The following is a 16,591-nucleotide window of genomic DNA, read 5'->3' as shown; positions in this document are numbered from 1 at the left end:
GCGATGACGGTTTTAATACAAAACATTTTTTAAATTAGAAAAAAAAAAGATAGATTTCATATTTATGTTGGTAATATAAATAATACACATAATATTGCTAGAGGAAAATGTGCAAATTTAATGAATTAAGATAGAGTTATCACATTAGCTTTTGAAAGACCTTTTGATTAAAATCACAAATATTATCATACACTATTAAATACAAGTGTTAATTGTGTATGTTTCCTTTTACAACAAGGATTAGAAATTCCTTGGGCATGATATATTAGAGGATTATGAGAATCAAGGGAATTTCTTAAACGTGTGCCCTTTCTTGTTAACCACAATGAAGACATAAGTAAAACTATTTTGGATAATGCTCCTCAAAATAATAAAATAATATTTTCAAAAATCTAGAAAGTAATTACATAAGTTGTTGCAATTGAGGTTTCAAATGTTATAATCGATGAATTAAAAAATGATGTATTCATAATTTTACATGATAAATCTCTGGATATATCAATTAAAGAATGAGTTTTTGTTGTGTTATGTTATATTGATATATTAGGATGTGTTATTGAGCATTTTATTGATATTATTTATGTAGGAGACATAATAGCTCCAACTCTAAAAATGACTATTGAAGTACCTTTTACGAAGTTGGGTTGACACAATTGCATAGACAAAGGTTATGATGGAGTAAGCAACATACAAGGCAAGTTTAATGGACTAAAAATATTGATCATGAAAGAAAACTATTCGTCTTATTATATACATTATTTTGATCAACAACTCCAACTAGCATTAGTTGCAGTTACAAAAAACCATGTCCAAGTTACTTTCTTTCTTAATATTGCTAGTAGTTCATACAAAAAAGAGATATATTATGAGTAAAATATTATGAGAAAACTATTGAACAACTGGAAAGTGGAGGAGTTATTAAAGGTCGAGATTTAAATCAAGAAATTGCACATCAAAGATGAGGAAACACTCATGGGGTTCCCACTAGAATTCACTATAATAGAGATTCTTGAGATAGTGATACTTGAGGGATCAAGTAGTGAGTAAAAAGGTGATGAATATTCCCTACTTGAATCTGTAAAAAATTTTAAATGTATTTTCAATTTGCATATGATGAATATTATATTAGGAGTTATAAATGAATTATCATAAGTACCGCAAAGAAGGGATCAAGACATTATTAATGTCATGACTTTGGTAAAAGTTTTTAAATAAATGCTTCAAAATATGAGAAATAATGGGTCGAACATTTTGTTTAAAGAACTTGAATTATTTTGTGATAAGAATATCATATATATTCCAAACATAACTCATACATTTGTGATGTGAGGAAGGCTATAATGAAAATATAATAAATAGACATCATTATCAAATCGAAATTTTTTACACTATTATAAATATGTAACTTCAAGCATCTTGATGAAAGTAATACATAATTATTTATGTGTGTGATATGTTTGAATTTATATTAGTCATTTTCAGCTTTTAATAAAGCAAAATTTTATTCGTTAGATTTTTTAGAAATGAATATCATCATACTAGACAACCAAATTGAAAATGTTATTGTTGATATAAGATCGAATGATGCATTTATGAATTTAAAAAGACTTGGAGAACTTGCTCAAAAAATAGTTGAGACTATGAATAATGATATTTATCATTTGATATTCTTATTTATCAAGCTTGCTTTGATATTGTCAATTACTACAGCAACAGTTGAATGAGCATTTTCTGTAATAAATATTTTAAAGAATGTTTACGTAATCGTATGAGAGACTCTTGAATTAATTATTGTTTACTTATATTGAAAATGATATATTTAATAGTATTGACAATAAATTAATTGTTCAACAATTTGAAAAAATGAATATTCGGCTGGAGAAATTATAGATAATATATGTTTTTTTTTTCTTTATAATATATTTTATCTTTATATAATGAATCTAACGATTAATAATTTTTTTAAAGCATCAATGTCAATTTCAACCCTGAATGAAAAAAGTTGAGATTTTTTTTGTTTTTAGTTCAAAGATTTGCGCCCCCGTGAAAAAAAAAAACCCTTTGCCCCGCCCATGCTCATTGATGTATTCGTTAACAAGTTCCTATTATGACTTCTCTTTCACATGCCATTGAGCTCATCAATATCTTCGACAACTATCTCATTAGCTTCTATTGTGAGATCCACTATTGATCTTTCACCAGCACTATTAACAACTTTTATTCTCCTTCAGGCGTCATGGCCCCATTGATGCCTTTAACAATAAGCTCACATCACAACTTTTCCTTCACATAACAGCAGTGTTCTAGTAGATACCTTCATCGGGGAGCTACTAAGGCGAGATCTCGTAATAATTTCCTTGTGTCTGGTAAAATCAAAATGATTTTGATTAGCTCCAATAACATAGTGATATCTCAAAGTAAATACTTAAAATTTCAGTGTTAAACATATCGATTATAAAAACTTTGAGTATTATATATGCAAATCCCTACTTTTTATTAAAATAGTAATACTTAATATATTTGAATTCCCTTTCAAGAAAAAAAAAAACTTTCTTTCCTAACTACTTTGCCACAAATCTTTCATAATTATAAATATTTTAATGGTAAAAAAGCTCTAGCCTATATGTGAAAAGGGCAAAAAAAATTATATTAAAATAATCTAATATAATTCATGTTAAAATCAACTTAAAAATCATTAAATTTATTTTAAATTGATTATACATACAGAACGAGAGAATGTTAGATGCGTTATTTTTAAAATAAATTTAAATTTATTTTAATATATTTTGTATTAAGATATTATAAAGTAATTATAATTATTTAAAAATTTATTGATCATAAAATTTGAATGGATGGCAATGAAGATTGTTTTTTAGTAACGAAATTAGAGTCATATGTGTTAGACCACTCAAGTATTTACTAGCCACATAAGCTAGTATACCTTTTCCACTACTCTGCATCCCTGGCAACCAACGGCTCTGCCACCGGTCTGCTCCACTTGTCTAGCAGACAAAGTCTATTCTATTTATACCGATGTAATCTGGATGTAACAGCAATGAAAAAAAGAGCCAATGCTTTACACTATTCATCTCTAAGCTTTTCTCTCAGTTTTCTCTCTGGTTTCTCTCTAACCTTTTGCAGGTTCTCTCATGGTATCAGAACAGTCTCGGTGATCCGCCTTTCTCTTCACAATGGTAGATCAAGAATCTACATCAGTTACTCAACCGACCTCCCTTCAGACTTCAGGCGCAGATCCGCCAACTTCAATGGTGACAGCTGAAGTTCAAATCCCGCCGACTCTCAAGTTTCTCATGTCAAACCTCAAGCTCATCATTCAGAACCAGCTTACCAACGAAAACTATCCTATATGGCGACTTCAAGTTCTTCAACTGTTTACTGCGAATGGCTACGAAGGCCATCTCACAGGCACCATCTCTCGACCCTCTCCGTCGACGATCGCTTCAAATCCCGCCGAGTTTCGCCTTTGGCATCTAGTAGAACATTACCTGGTGTCCGCATTACTGTCTACCATCTCCCCAGCGGTATTACCCTACATCCTTACTCTCACGTCGGCGAGTGAAATCTGGCAAACTCTTGAGCTCCGGTTGCAGTCCACGAATCGATCCAGAGTAATACAGCTCAAAAACGAGTTATACCACATACAGATGAAGGATCTCACGATGTCACAGTATCTAGCCAAAATTAAATCACTCGTTGATAGTATAGCTGCAGCTGGTTCATTACTTGATCTGGAAGAGATCATTCTCCACATTCTAAATGGCTTGCCCACCTCATACAATGCCTTCAAAACCTCAATACGAACCAGTCAACTACCCATCAATCTTGACGTGCTATACACTCTCCTCTGTAGTGAGGAGATTCACCAGCAAGTTGAACTTCACAGGGACACGGCCACCTCCGACAATGCAGCACTCTATACCAACCGAGCTACTCCAGCTCGTGGTCGCAGTTCCTACCGTGGGTCGCGCGGCAGAGGAGCTCCCTTTAGACCAAATCCAGCAACTCCTAGGTCTCCCACCGGCGATACCAGTCGCCCAATCTGTCAAATTTGCGGAAAAGTCGGTCATTCAGCCTCTGCTTGCTGGCACCATTACAACTCAAATTACTCACCCAGTCCCTCCACTGCACCAAAAGCATTCCTAACTGGAGCTCCATCGAACATTCCAACTGAATGGATACTGGATTCTGGAGCGTCTGCTCACCTCACCCCCAATGCATCCAATTTACAGAACCCCGTTCCATACTCCGGCAGCGACACTGTCTCCACTGCAAATGGTAGCTCTCTCCCCATCCAGCACTCGGGCCAAGGCATTCTTCCGCTCCCCAAATCCACTCGTAAGCTACATCTATACAAATTACTTCACGTCCCTCATTTATCTCACAACCTTCTTTCTATTCATCGACTAACCACTGACAACAATTGCTCAATTTCCTTTGATTCCACCGGCTTCACAATCAAGGATCTCTTGGACAACAAAACAATCATCCGTGGACGTTGCCGTAACGGGCTATATTCCGTCCCCACATCCTCCGACACCCTCACTGCTCTTCACTCAACTTCGACTACATCTACCAACTGGCATGCTCGTTTAGGTCATCCAAATGCTCGCACTCAACAAATGTTATCAAAAATGTTTCCCTCTCTATGTATCTCCCCGTCTACTTCTTACTGCACCTCAAGTAATGTGGCCAAAAGCCACCGTTTACCTTTTACTTCTAGCTCAAATCGTGTAACCAAACCTTTCATGTTAATGCATTCTGATGTTTGGGGCCCTGCTCCCGTCAATTCTCTCCATGGTTTTCGCTATTATGTACTTTTCGTTGATGATCACACTAGGTATTCATGGCTCTACCTCATGCACAATAAAGCCGAAACATTCTCTAAATTCAAACATTTACATAATACCATCCGTAACAATTTCAACACTAATATACTCACACTCCGCTCGGACGGAGGCAGTGAATTCACCAGCAACTCTTTCCGTGAATATCTCCTTGCCAACGGAATAAACCATCAACTCAGTTGCCCGCATACACCTGAACAAAATGGCACGGCTGAACGCAAGCACCGCCATTTACTCGAGACAGCATGAACCCTACTTCATCAAGCCAATCTACCTCATCGTTTTTGGGCCGAAGCCATCCTTCATTCCACCTACCTTATCAATCGGTTACCATCCAAAAGCATCCAAAATGATATACCATATAAGCTTCTATACAATCGTTCCCCCTCTTACTCACACCTTAAGGTATTCGGATGCTTGTGCTTTCCATGGCTTCAACCAAACGCCCCATCAAAGCTTCATCCTCGATCACACGAATGCGTCTTCCTAGGCTACTCTTCTCACAAAGGCTTTCGCTGTCTCAATCTCCATACCAATCAACTCCACATTTCCCGTCACGTCATCTTCTATGAAACTATTTTTTTCATTTCAGTCTTCACAAACACCAACATCAGATCCCATATCCCAGCCGGAATTCACTACTCCCTACCTCCTCTTACCAACATCTACCATCCCTCATAACACAACAATTACTCCAGCAAACTCCACCCGACCAAACTCTAATACAGACCCTACTTCAATTCACTCTCCCAGCCAGCATTCTATTCAGTCCACACCCACCTCAGCCGCCTCTAACACCTCTGCCCAATCTTACATACCAGCTCAGCCAACAACTTTCTCTCTTCATCCTATGCAGACACGACTCAAAATGGGCATTCAAAAACCGAAACAGTTATTCGATCTTCTCACTCTCACTACCACTCATACCCCCTCCACATTTAATCAAGACAACAAGCTACCTCAGTGGAGACGTGCCATGTCAGAGGAATTCCTGGCTCTACAAAAACAAGGGACTTGGTCCCTCGTTCCGCCACCACCACACACTACAATTCTGGGATGCAAGTGGACCTACCAGATTAAATATCTTCCAAACGGTCAGATAGATCGTCACAAGGCCAGGCTAGTTGCTCAAGGTTTTAACCAAGAATACGGTATCAATTATCAGGAGACTTTCAGTCCTATAGCGAAAATGCCGACTATCTGAATACTTCTCTTAATTTCGCTTCAGCACAATTGGCCAACATTTCAATTTGATATCTCCAACGCCTTCCTTCATGGCGAGCTCAAGGAAGCTATTTACATGCATCAGCCCACCGGCTTTACCGACCCCGACCATCCTCATCATGTCTGCAAACTCCATAAGACCATTTACGGGCTCAAGCAAGCGCCGAGGGAATGGTACAATACATTCACCTCCTCCTTACTTCAATTTGGCTTTAACTTCAGCAAAGCGGATCCCTTATTCCTCACATACTCCAACAACGACATTCGGATGTACATTCTTATTTATGTGGATGACCTGTTAATCACCGGAAACAACTCAGCTACAATTCAGCAGCTCGTTTCCTATCTACAGAAGCTCTATTCTCTCAAACAAATGGGACCGATCACCAGTTTCTTGGGCATTCAGGTAACCAAAACCAATACAGGTCTCTTCCTCCATCAGACTCAATATGCATCCGATCTTCTGCTCTCAGCTGGCCTTCAAAACAGCAAGCCTGTGTTAACACCTTCGGCTCGCAAACCCGCTTCTCCTACTAACCCCGCTGAGCCATACTCCGATCCGCAACATTACAGACGTCTAGCCGGATCACTAAATTACCTGACCATCACCAGGCCTGATATTGCCTATACCGCTAATAGTATCTGCCAGCGAATGCATCAACCCTCCGTTAGTGACTACAAGGCTCTGAAGCGTCTACTACGCTACATACAAGGCACAATTCACTATGGTCTGCCTCTACAGCCCAATTCCCTCCAATTAACAGCCTATTCAGATGCAGACTGGGCTGGTGACACTCAGGATCGTCGCTCAATCACCGGATTCTGCATCTTCCTGGGCAAAAGCCTCATATCATGGTGCGTGAAGAAACAGGTCACCGTGGCAAAATCTTCCATGGAAGCAGAATATCGAGCCCTCTCCTCCGCCACCTCCGACATTATTTGGCTGCGCCGTCTTCTGGCTGACTTTCACATACCACAAACTGAGCCAACCTCTCTCTACTGTGACAACACTTCGGCACTAGCTCTGGCTCACAACCCGGTCTTTCATGCTCGCACCAAACACATAGAAATTGATTATCATTTCATTCGCCAGCACATCTCCTCCGGTGCAATTCTTCTTCATCATCTCAATTCGGAAGATCAACCAGTTGATCTACTCACCAAGCCGCTATCTCTAGCCCGCTTCACCAAACTCAGGAACAAGTTGAGCATTCAACCTCTGAACCCTCAACTTGAGGGGGGCTGTTAGACCACTTAAGTATTTACTAGCCACATAAGCTAGTATACCTTTTCCACTACTCTGCATCCCTGGCAACCAACGGCTCTGCCACCGGTCTGCTCCACTTGTCTAGCAGACAAAGTCTATTCTATTTATACCGATGTAATCTGGATGTAACAGCAATGAAAAAAAGAGCCAATGCTTTACACTATTCATCTCTAAGCTTTTCTCTCAGTTTTCTTTCTGGTTTCTCTCTAACCTTTTGCAGGTTCTCTCAATATGCAATACAATTTATACTTATTGCTATAAACAATCATTAAAAAAGTATGGGTATATATTAATATAATTATTATTTTAAAATTGAAAATGATTCTAAATTGAATAAAAATTAATTAGAATCCTCACATACACAGCGTAAGTATAATAAAATTAGTTTATATGATCAATTTCAGTTTTGATCAGAATAAATTTTTTTTTAATTTATGATAATTTTAAAAACAAAAAAATATTGACAATCAGCAAAAATATTTGTTCTCTAAATGTTAAAACTCAACAACATTTTTAGCAATTGAATCGACCACAGTGGGAGTCGAACCCACGACCTTCTGATCCGAAGTCAGACGCGCTAATCCACTGCGCTATGCGGTCATTGTTATTTAAGTGTTACACATATAGTTAAATTAATGTAAACAATACACCGTTTCATCTATTTTTTGAATTGTTGTGGAATTTTCATCTTGCAATTATCATAATAATTTTATAATTGATATATCTACAATAAATCCATATTATTTGGTACGAATCTCAAGGCAAAATTAAAATTAGAAACTTTTGAAATAAAATTCAAAAACATATGAACTCCAATTTCAGCAAGTTCATAGTCAAATTGAATGTTTCAATTAGACGAATCCAACGGTATCAAAGGTGGTCCATCCGAGCCCAAATCAGATGCCTAAAATATAATAGAAAACTTCAAGCGTTAATTGAATGACCAAATTATTTTCAAATTAGATATGCTTATAATAGAATCAAGTGTCTTGACGAGACAAATCCAATGAGTCCAATATCACTTAATTATGACATGATTAAGTCACTTAAATGCTTAAAGAATACTTCATGATAAAAGAAATCGATATGGACCATACGATGAAGTGTTTTGGATCTTAATTCAAATTACCAAAATACACATCCAAAAAGTCTATAAATAAAGCTCAATCTCCACATGAGAGGGAGAAGAGATAGAACTCACTTGTATTTTTAAGGTATCACCATTGAAGACCGACACAACTATTCTCGCGATAACCGCCATCACCACTAGCAATCACTATCAGAAATTGCCACCATCTTCAAAATACTGATAAGATTTAACCCTACTGTTTTACATAATTATCCGTTTGTGGACACTTATTTTCTATAATCTGTATTAAAAAAATCAAGCTCTATTGTCGGGTGTTAACTGTCTCTCTATGGAAACTTGATTTCTATAATTTTCCTCGGAGAAAATCAGACGTTTCTTTTCAAATAATCTTCATCTTCTTCAACTGTGAAGAAAAGATGATTCTTGTATCATCTACTATATAGTAGATTTTTCAACTGGGACATGCCTCGTGATTTTCTCTCTTTATGAATTTTCTACGTAAAAAATTTTTTGGTCTTACTATTTTTATTTGTGCGTGCTAAATTTTTGTATAATGATGCGACGTAAAACATATACTTTACTGATTCGTAATATCTAACACGTAATAATAATTCAACCTATATTTTCAAAGGTACAATTTATTTTATTTCATGAGATTAATTCTTATTAAATAACAAATTTAAAATTAATAAATATAAGTTTTATGTGCGTGCTAAATTTTTGTATAATGCTGCGACGTAAAACATATACTTTACTGATTCGAAATATCTAACATGTAATAATAATACAACCTATATTTTTGTTGACCTCATTTTTGTATGAGGTCACTTGGACTAATCTTGACCTTAAATCAATCCAATATCCAAACCAATCTAGACCTTAGGATTCCCCTAGAATCCTGACCTTAGGATCTATTCTAGATCCTAGGATCCTTCTAGACTTCAGACCTTAAGATCTACCTAGATCTTAGATCAATCAAACCAAATCCAATGCTAAAAGGCCAAGTCCTAAAAGCCTTTTTCAGCAAAATTTCAAATACTTCAAAAACCAATCAAATGACCTCCGATTCAGAGTCTGTCAGTTGCATACTGATGTGACATGTCTATGAAGGCAACTCTCCAAATTTGAGCCCATTATGAGGTCTCTAATCTTAAAAACTAAATCAAAATCCAAAGGGTGTAAAACCTTTAAATATTTACGGCCTATGCCACTGGACCTGTCACATAGAAGATTCTGACCTTAGAGCCTTCACCAAAGCCTCTAGTCACTTCCAGACCATTAATCCGGACCTACTGAATAATAAACTGTATTTTTCTGGACCTATTTTGACCCCTAGTTGACCAGGGGTCAAAATGACCAAAATACCCCTATGGGGGCTCAAATAGTGAGTTCAAACCAAATGAACCCCAAATTGAGTGCAACCACCTCCAGCAACTTTCAAATATCAAATCAAACCTGTTGGACCCATTTTCAGGCCCTGGGTCAACCTGGTTGACCAAGTCAACATAGTTGACCCAGTCAACATAGTTGACCCAAATGGCCCTTTAAGGGTCCAAATAGGTGTTTTGACCCAAATGACCTCTCCAGACCATGGAACCACTTCCATTGGTCTTGAAATGTCATTTGAAACCTGTTGAACCCATTTCCAGACCCTGAACCCACCTGGTTGACTCAGTTAATTAATTTTGGCTTAAGGGCCCATTAAGGGCCCAATAAGCTTATTTGACTCAAATGATCCATTTAACCCTTGGAATCTTTCTACCAGATTCTAAATATTGTATCAAACCTACCTGGACCAAACCCACACCTTAGGTCAACCTAGTTTGACCAAACCAACCCTTAAGGCCCTCCACTTTGAATTAAATTTCAAATCCACCCAAGTCTTTGTCAAACCCTCTCCATGCTTCTTAATTAATCCCCTAAATCACTTTGGCTGCCACCTCACCCTTGGTCGACCAGTTGATTGGTCAACATGGTTAACAAGGCTCTTTAAGGGGCTTAAATCCCTATTTGGCTTGGCCCAAGCTAACCCATTCCCTCCTCAATCCAATCCAGCATTTTCTTTTAATTCCTAAGCCTCCTCCCATGTCACCTCAGCTGCCATGTGGCATGGGGACCAGTCAAACTTTTGTTTTAAGATGGTCAAACTTGTTCAAATGACCTCTTAGAGCTAATCCTCCCTAATCTAAACCTCTTCAGCAGTTTGAATAAGCTCTAGAAGCTTCCTAGGACTCACTCCAGCCCTTTGATCTTGATCAAACAACCCTTATCACTCCCATGTGCTCACAAGGGATAAAACTCACTTTCCACATAGGAAGTCCTTGATCCGTCCTTGCCTTCTGCTCCCACCAACTCCCTGGACAGGTGGCAGCCATCTGGGAGTCCAACCAATTGATCCCAGCCCTTCATTCAATCTGGAGGGGATTGAATAGGGAAAAAGGCTCAAAATAAGCCTCATTCGAACCCTAACCTTCTCTCACCCATCTAGAGCTCCTCCAGTCGAACTCTTTGTTCGTTTGAGCTCTACTGAACCTCCTACACATCTCCCCACCCAAAATCCACCGACTAAAGTCACCGGCGACGAACTTCCCGGCGAACCGAAGGTGAATCTCGTCCAAGTTTATTTCCTCTCAATCTAGACGTTATCAGTTCAAGGTTTCTTCTACAAATAGGAGCGTGGACAGCCTACAAGTGCAACAAATCCATAAACGGTCTAAACCGTCCAAAATCAAGGTGAAAAACTCAAACCCTAGCTTAGATCACACTAGTCAAAATGGAATTTTATAAAGCTCATTTTAAGCTAAATAAAATATTCTCTATGATTTCTATTCATCTAAGGAATATATGTTTAAAATTTCGTTGATTTTCATCAACTGTATCGAAAGAACGAGCCCAAAAATGTCTATAGGGCTCGGTTCGTGCGACTCCCCAGGGAGGCTGAATCAAAACCGTTGATCTAAGGATCAACGGTTCGGATTCAGCCATTCCGCGGTCTGATTCGACCGTGTATTCGATCTCCCATTCAATTGGCCATCCGACAACATCTGGTCCGTCAGCTCATTTCCGCGGGATTAATTCTCTACCGTCCGATCATTCTCTGGTAAGATCGGACGACGGGATCTAATCTCCAGCGTCGGATCAAATTCTCGTAGATCTGATGGCTACGGCGGGATGCTGACTCGGATAAGTGAATTGCGCGTGGGTCCCGCCGCCAGGCAATCTGTGGTATCAGAGCACTGGTTTTGGAAACAGGTTGAATTGTAAAACAGAGCTCTAGGAAGTGATCAGTGAGTCTGTCTGGGAGGTAGTTTTGGGTCGTTTGGCTTTTTATTGTGTTATTTTGTGTTGTTTTGTGATAGTTTTCCGGATTTTCTGGATTTTTCTGTATGGATCAGCCAGACCCAGACATGACAGACGGTCAGAGTGACGATCAGGCAGCACCAGTGGGGAGTACAGCCCCAGTGGTCGGTGCTGATACGCTTTCACAGTTTGCTTCACTTGTTGCTCAGATGATGAGCGAGACTCAGAGCAGAACTTCGACTGTTAGATCTGAGGACATTGATCGACACCTGCAGTTATTTTTGAGGTTGAAACCTCCAAGGTTTGAGGGCGCTGTTGAGCCCAGAGCAGCCAAGGAGTGGCTGAGGAGATTGGAGAAGACTTTTGACGGGATGCAGTGTCCTGCAGACAGGAAAGTTCCGTTAGCTGTTTTTCTGTTGGACGGTGAGGCTGAGCACTGGTGGGATGGCCAGCAAGCAGCCAGATTTCAGGGCAGATTGAACTCTTTGATTACTTGGGAGGAGTTCACCGAAGTATTTCGGGACTGGTTTGTTCCCCCTTCTGCACGACAGCAGATGCAGGAGAGTTTTCTGAGACTTGTTCAGGGGAGCAAGACGGTGATGCAGTACGAGGCTGAGTTTACTGCATTAGCCAGGTACGCTCCGCAGCTGGTTAGCACGTCTGCTGAGAGGTGCTACAGATTTCTGAGAGGCTTACGAGACACTTTGAGGCAGCCTCTGATACCGTTCCGGATTACTGATTTCTCTGAGCTTGTGGAGCGAGCTCGTCTGATTGAGAATGACATGACGGCTACTCAGCAGCGGTGGACTGCGAGTAGGAAGAGGTTTGGAGGAGAGACATCTGGCAGTGGTTCCTCTGGGAAGAGGAGATTTGTTCCTGGATCTGGATCTGGAGATTCCAGGAAGAGCGGAGGATCGTCTGGTACTGCTACCAGTACGACTAGTTCTGGATCTGTCAGTACGGCACCTGTGTGCCAGAGTTGTGGACGGCGACACCATGGCCAGTGCTACAGGATAGCTGGTCTTTGTTTCAGATGTGGTCAGCCGGGACATAGGATTGCAGAATGTCCGCAGATGGGATTTGATCAGCGTTCTGAGCAGCGATCTGAGGGCTTTGTCAGACCTGTTGGTTCAGCAGCAGGAAGACCGAGGACTGTTCCTCCTCGCCCTGAGGGATTTGCTGGTAGAGGTGGTGGTTCTAGTTCTGCACCGCGGAGACCACCTACGATTCAGAGGGAGCAGAGTAGTTCTGTTGCTTCAGTTCCTGCTCCAGTTCAGCCACGAGTTTACAGTCTGAGTCAGCAGGAGGCTCGTGATGCTCCGGATGTTGTGACAGGTACGGTTTACATTTCTGATCAGCCCTGTCGTGTTTTGTTTGACTCTGGAGCGAGTCATTCTTTTCTGTCCGAGCATTGTTTTGAGATTTTACATTTGGATTCGATGGTTTTACCGATTTCTTTGTCTGTGATTTTACCGGCGGGGAATCCATTGATTGCTCGACAGTTTTGTTTGTGTGAGATCGAGATTTCTGGCAAGAAGTGGAAATCGAGTTTGATTCGATTGCCGATTTCTTCGTATGATGTGATTCTGGGCATGGATTGGCTGAGTCAGTATGAGGCTCAGATAGACTGTCTGAAGAAGCAAGTGAGTTTGCTTGTGGCTGGAGAGAGAGTTGTATTTCAGGGATTACGAGGTGTTCTCTCCAGTCTGGTTTCTGTGTTGGAGGTGAGCAGGATGTGGAAGAAAGGATGTCCGGTATTTTTAGCTTCGGTGCGGGATCTGAACCTGGAGGTTGGTTCTGTTTCTGAGATCCCTGTGGTACGGGAATTTGCTGATGTTTTTCCTGAGGAGTTGGTTGGTTTACCTCCGGATAGAGATGTGGAGTTCTCTATCGATGTTTTTCCGGGTACAGCTCCTATATCGAAAGCTCCGTACAGAATGGCACCGAAAGAACTTTCTGAGCTGAACTTTCAGCTTCAGGAGTTGGTTGACAGAGGTTTTGTACGTCCTAGTGTTTCGCCCTGGGGAGCACCTGTTCTGTTTGTGAAAAAGAAGGACGGTACACTCCGTATGTGTATTGATTACAGAGATTTGAACAAGGTCACGATCAAGAACAAGTATCCTTTGCCTCGGATAGACGACTTGTTTGATCAGCTTTCCGGATCTTCGGTATTTTCGAAGATTGATTTGAGATCCGGATATTATCAGGTGAAGGTGAAGGAAGCTGATGTGGTGAAGACAGCTTTCAGTACTCGGTACGGGCACTACGAGTTTTTGGTTATGCCTTTTGGGGTAACCAATGCGCCTGCGATTTTCATGGATCTGATGAACCGAGTATTCAGGGAGTATCTGGATCAGTTTGTGATCGTCTTCATTGACGATATTCTGGTATATTCTGCATCTGAGGATGATCATGCCAGACATTTGAGGATTGTGTTGGAGACTTTGAGGAGGCATCAGCTGTATGCCAAGTTCTCTAAGTGTGAATTCTGGCTGAAGAGCATTTCTTTTCTGGGGCATGTGATTAGCGGAAAAGGCATTTCTGTAGATCCTATTGCAGTAGGAAGTTGTGTTGCACAAGTACTGTGACTAAAATAACAAATTCTTGATCTTGGCTTACCTGTAGGAACCATTTCAATTATGTGTGACAACACAAGTGCAATTTGCTTCTCTAAGTATCCAATTCAGCACTCACAAACAAAACATATAAACATTAGACACCATTTCATTAGAGATCACGTTGCTAAGGGAGATATAGAATTGCTCCACATTGCTATAGGAGATCAATTAGCAGACATATTCACAAAACCTTTAACTTTCGACACCTTTAGTTTATAGAGGACTAAATTAGGTGTCATCGATATAACTACATAAAAAAAATTTACAAAATAAAAAAAAATAAAAAAAAAACCCAAAAATAAAAAAATAAAAAAAAATCTTCTAGGGCTGCTCCTGATCATCATACACTCACCACACAAAAATCACTAAACTTGAATTTGTGGTATCGTACTGTACGATCTTAAAATCGTACGGTACGATCTACTATGATCTACACAGAATATCCTAAACAGCAAAATTCATCTCTGTTGATCGTACTGTACGTTATTGCCACTTCGTACTGTACGATACACGAAACGGATTGGTACGAATTTAAGCGTGCTTGTACGTTATTTTTGGTTATCGTACTGTAAGCTTACCTCAAATCATATTGTACGATATAACTCAGCAACGAATGAGAACGAATTAAAGGTTTTCGGTACAAAATTAATGCCACTCGTACTGTACGATACACCTGTTCATACAGTACGATACTTTTAGTCAAAAGTCATACCGATGAGCCTCGGGACGATCAAAATTCACTGATCGTACTGTACGCTACCTATCGTACTGTACGTTTTGACCACATTTTCTCGGTAGGAATCTTCAGAACAATTATTGCTACTTCTTACTGTACGAATCCTCTATCGTACTGTACGATTTGCTGAAAACTCTATAAATAGAATAGAAGGGCAGATATCCTCACTATACTCACAAACCTCTCACTCACCTTTCAAGCCATGTCTAGTTCCAGCAAGCGAGGACGTTTGGTAGCGGGAAGCTCGTCTTCCTCTCGCCGCCATAGCGCCCGATTCTTAAATGCGAAAAATGAGGATGCCTACCACAAATTCAAAACTTGCAAAATCACACCCTCCAGGTTGCTCAACCAGGTGGCTCTGAACTTCGAGGTACTGAACCTCTTTGCCTCCACCACCCTCCAGTTTCTTCTCACCCTAGCCTTTCCTTATAGTTCTGAACTCCTCCTAGAATTCTTAGCCAATCTTACCTATACCGTCGACAATTTAACCTTCCACTCTTTCGTTTGTCGACAAAATGTTGAAATAACCAAAGCTGATATCGCTCAATACATTGGACTATCTACTGAAGGGCCTATGGTCCGTTCTTTTCTTACAAACGATTTTGAATGGAGTGATGTCAACCGGGTCCTTAGAAATGCCGCTTTCTATCAACATCAACCTCTCGTTTCTTCCCTAAATAGAAATGCGCGCATAATTCAACATGTCCTTTGTACCTCAATAATACCCAAAGGTGGTGACTGTGTCAATATGACCACAACCCTATTGATCACTACCTACCTGATTATGACCAATACTAGATTCGACGAAGCCGATCTGATCATTGACTATATTTACCATATGACCTTCGTTCGTCTCCCTACCACTCGCCGAAAGCAAAACATAGCACTTGGTCACCTTATAGGATATATCCTCCAAAATAAATATCAAATGACCTATCCTAGTGAACCCAATATTATTCCTATTTTTTATACGGATGCCTCCTTCAGTATCCTTTTCCATCGGGGACACAAGCCGAAAGAACCAGTTTTTGACGAAGAAGAAGGAGAAGATGCCCCAGCTGCACCACAAGCGCGTCCACGACGTCATTCACCACCACCTCGAGCACCTGCACTAGCACAAGATGATTTGGTCGAACGCTTCGACCAACTTCAGACTCATCTCGACACTCATATTCAGGAACAACATCAGCAACACGAGACAGATATGCAATGGTTTGGAGAGCGCTTTACTGCTATTAATCACCATTTTGACACTCTTTTTCAGTACTTCCAACCAAATCCACCTCCACAACCACCTGATCAGGATCCTCCTTTTTAGATTGTATTTGTGTTTTACTTTTCTTTTCGTGTTTGCTCCTCTTTTTGTGATATAAAAAGGGGGAGAAGGTTGTTGTATCTTCTTTTATGGTTAAATGCAAGTTTTTTATTTCGCACTGCATTTTCTTTATTTCGCACTGCATTTTCTTTGTTTTTGTACCTTTCTTTTTCTCA

At 39.9% G+C, this 16,591-nt stretch overlaps 1 non-coding gene across 1 annotated transcript; it reads right to left on the bottom strand.

Moving 5' to 3' along the window:
- Positions 1-7,882: 7,882 nt before the first annotated feature.
- Positions 7,883-7,956, bottom strand: TRNAR-UCG. Its single transcript has one exon. It is a non-coding gene; the product is annotated as a tRNA-Arg (tRNA).
- Between the last annotated feature and the right edge of the window lie 8,635 nt (positions 7,957-16,591).

The sequence above is a fragment of the Dendrobium catenatum genome, unplaced genomic scaffold (assembly GCF_001605985.2).
Source record: "Dendrobium catenatum unplaced genomic scaffold, ASM160598v2 fragScaff_scaffold_325, whole genome shotgun sequence".
In the NCBI taxonomy this organism is placed as follows: Eukaryota; Viridiplantae; Streptophyta; class Magnoliopsida; order Asparagales; family Orchidaceae; genus Dendrobium; species Dendrobium catenatum.
Note: the sequence above shows the minus strand (reverse complement) of the source record. Positions and strands in the feature narration are given on the sequence as shown.